The following is a 3,706-nucleotide window of genomic DNA, read 5'->3' on the forward strand; positions in this document are numbered from 1 at the left end:
ACAACTCCATTTGAAAGTCACATTTGAAAAAACTTCCAGGAGTTGCACATTATGGTGTAGAATTGCTAGAGGACAGAAACCCAAGCACTGATAAATGTTGTCCCAGACTGGGAGTACAAGAAACGTAGAACTGTTATGGCATCCTGAGAGATCCTGAGAAGCCAAAAATCTGAACATGCAATCATTAGCAAGGACAAAACACCTCAATCTCATGAGCTGATTGTACCATTGTAGGTATAAGAAGTCACATCTCCATTCTGTGTTCTGGCTTGGCATTGATATACGTACAGACAAGAGTGCTAAATGTCATGTAATGTCATATATAGATTCTTTTTTATTGAAGTATATTTGACATATAACACATTATATCAGTTTCAGGTGTTCAACATAACGATTCTGTAATTGTATATATCGCAAAAATAACTCTAGCTAACATCTACAACATAGGTTCATGTCAAGGACCCATCATTTTTCTATAAAATACTGAATTCCAACACCATTGTTATCAGGGTCCTAAGCTGCACATAACCAAAAATAAAAACAGAAAGCTCTATCTGCCTTAATCCCCTTCCAAATCTGAATCCTATTTTGTAGTTTTAGAAATTTTAGCCACAAAAATCCATTAACCAACTTTGGAACAAAGAAAGAGAATTTTTGCTTTACCCCAGAAGACTCCTTTGTGAATTATGCATGATGTTTTTCAGTACTAGGAAAAGGGAACTGGGGCAGGAGAAATATATGCCACCAGCTTTTTGTAAAATCCTGAAAGCAGGAAACTGGTCTTCTCATGCCAATAATATACTAAAGAAAATCTTTGGGTCAGTGACAACCTACAGACCAGCTTTTTTTTTTTTTTTTTTTTTTTAAGAGTTCAACTTTTTATTGAATAGGTTACAGAAGAGGTGTGGTCAAAAAGACCAAAGCCCATGTCATCATCAGACTCCTCTGATTCTTCTTCTTTGCTTCAACTTTCTTCACCTCAGCTGGCACAGCACTGGTGAAAGAAGCAGGACCTTCTACTGGTGCAGTACCCAGCAGCTGGGCAGGTCTACCACCCCCTACCCTGCAGATGAAGCTCATGATGTTGACAGTGGCCAGGGCCTTTACAAGCAAGCCTGGCAAGAAAGGGTCAACATTTACACCGGCTGCTTTAACAGGGCATTGATCTTATCCCCTGTGGCTGTTACCTCATCATCATGCAGGCGAGCTCCTAGAGGCCATGGGCTGACGAGTGCTGAGCAGGTGCTGTGAGGCACAGTGCTAGCCCCTGGAACAAGTCAGGGCCTCGCCCCAATGTAGCCTTAGCTTTCTCAGAAGCACAGAGCCCCTTAGAAGCAGCTGAGGAGGGCAGCCCCGGTGGCGCAGCGGTTTAGCGCCGCCTGCAGCTCAGGGCGTGATCCTGGAGACCCTGGATTGAGTCCGACGTCAGGCTCTCTGTAAGATGCCTGCTTCTCCCTCTGCCTCTCTCTGTCTCTATGAATAAATGCAAAATCTAAAAGAAAAAAAAGGCAGCTGAGGAGAGGCCCAAATATAAAACTTATGGCAAAAGCAATCAAAATTTTTAAATTTCTACAAAAGTGGTCAAAAATGATCCAAGGAGAAGAAAGTTAGACAATTGTCCCTTTCCCCCTACCATTCCTAGGTAGCTACCACACAAACAATGCTTTGCAATTTTCATGTCCTTCCCAATGATCAATCTGGCAGAAATTTCATGAAGCTCTTGATAGGCCAAGACATGTATTTACTTCCCTTAAAGATCCATTTCTACCTTCTTGCCCTCAATGGAAATCACAAGTTGTTCCAATGCTACTATGAGCCCCCATAAAGTCCATAATTCACAGATGAAGTTATCTTCACAGAGCTCATTAACGCGAAACAAAGAGGGGCACCGGGGTGGCTCAGTCAGTTAAGCATCTGCCTTCTGCTCAGGCCCTGACCCCCGGGAGCCCCACAATGCACTCCACAATCAGCGGGGGAGTCTGCTTCTCCCTCCGCCCTTACCTGCCTCCCTCCTCTTTCTCTCAATAAATAAAATCTTGGGTGAAAAAGTGAAACAAGAAACATTTTTCCCCAAAGCCCCAAACAGGGAATATAGCACCAAAACTAAAATTGATGAGATTACATATTTAGTATTGAAGCCAACACATGATCATAGCCAAGGGGTCCCTAATTTCCTACCCTTCTGCAAGATATAGGTACAGGCTCCTTAAGGTAAAAAGCCACCCACCAACTGCCTATGTCACCAATGTGTAAAACTCAGTGAGCTCATAATATAAACAGAGAACTATTTACTATATTCTTGGCACTCGCAAGCTTATAAACAATAGCTCAGTGGAATATTTTGCATTGGATTTGTTTCCAGTGTTTTTCTTATAAAATCTGCACGTTTGCCCAAAGATTACATTACTCATTAGGTATTACAGCTGTCCATGTGACCTAAAATCAAAAGGGGTGTTACCTGGGCATTTTCCCATTAAGAACTGAAATGGGTGTTGCTGCCCAAGAACCAGAGATGGTCCTGCTGCGGCCATAGTTCTTTGAGCAGCCCAACAATGTCGTCTCATTTAGAGCAGCCGCCACACCGCCCCCCAACTTCAATAACAACTGAGAGGAAGGTGAACAGCCTTTGCCCCTGCCAGCCAGGCTCAACAGTTCCTGGGTGAAGTTACCCATGAACAGCAGCAATGGCAATGATAATGGCAATGGGAAAAATGGGGGGCTAGAACATGTACCTTCTTCATCCTCTATCCACAATGGAGACATGGAGAAGATTCTTTTGGATGCACAGCATGAATCAGGACAGAGTAGTTCAAGAGCCAGTTCTCACTGCGGCAGCCCTTCCCCACAAGAAGATGGGCAGATTATATCTGATGTGGAGATGCACACCAGCAGGGACCATAGCTCTCAGTCAGAAGAAGAAGCTACAGAAGGAGAGAAAGAAGTTGATGCTTTGAAGAAAAGTATAGACTGGGTGTCCGACTGGTCCAGTAGACCTGAAAACATTCCACCTAAGGAGTTCCACTTCAGACACTCCAAATGCTCCGTCTCTTTAAGCAGAGGAAAAGTGGGGCCATGAAGAAAGGGGATATTTTCTCCGCAGGATTCCTTAAGGTGTTCATTCCATCTCTCTTCCTCTCTCATGTTTTGGCTTTGGGGCTAGGCATCTATATTGGAAAGCGACTGAGCACACCTTCTGCCAGCACCTACTGAAGGAAAAGAAAGAACAGCCCAGGAAAAGCGTGTGGCCCATGAAGTGGTATATTGTCACAGTAGTTTCTTTGAACTTGAGACCATCGTAAGCAGGACCCAACCTACCACCCTAATTTTACATATCCAAGTTCCAGCAACTTTCAAATCCAGTATTTTATAAAAATAAAATCCAGGGTCAAATCCAGTATTTTATTCATCTCTGTTGAGGCATTTTACTAACCTCATTCCCTTTTTGGCCTGTAAGACACTAGAATTTCCTAACAGAGTTTACTGTTATTTAGAAATTTGCAAGAGCTTCTTTTCCTCAAATGCCACCAGCACATTATAATTTTGTCAACAATGCTATTGTCTCCTTTTAGTGCCACCAGGCTTAGACCTGCATCGTTCATGGTATAAATTTTACTCTTGCAAGATGACTACCATCTCTGTTTTAAGATGAGATCAGGTTAGCAAATGATAGAACAGCTTTCTTGTTACTGGTTTTTTTTTTTTCCCA

General features: G+C 42.8%; 1 pseudogene; it reads left to right on the forward strand.

Annotated features, from left to right (window-relative positions):
- The first annotated feature begins 2,537 nt into the window (after positions 1-2,537).
- On the forward strand, positions 2,538-3,335 carry LOC112921324 (BCL2/adenovirus E1B 19 kDa protein-interacting protein 3-like pseudogene; annotated as a pseudogene).
- Positions 3,336-3,706: the final 371 nt, after the last annotated feature.

The sequence above is a fragment of the Vulpes vulpes genome, chromosome 6, assembly GCF_048418805.1.
Source record: "Vulpes vulpes isolate BD-2025 chromosome 6, VulVul3, whole genome shotgun sequence".
In the NCBI taxonomy this organism is placed as follows: Eukaryota; Metazoa; Chordata; class Mammalia; order Carnivora; family Canidae; genus Vulpes; species Vulpes vulpes.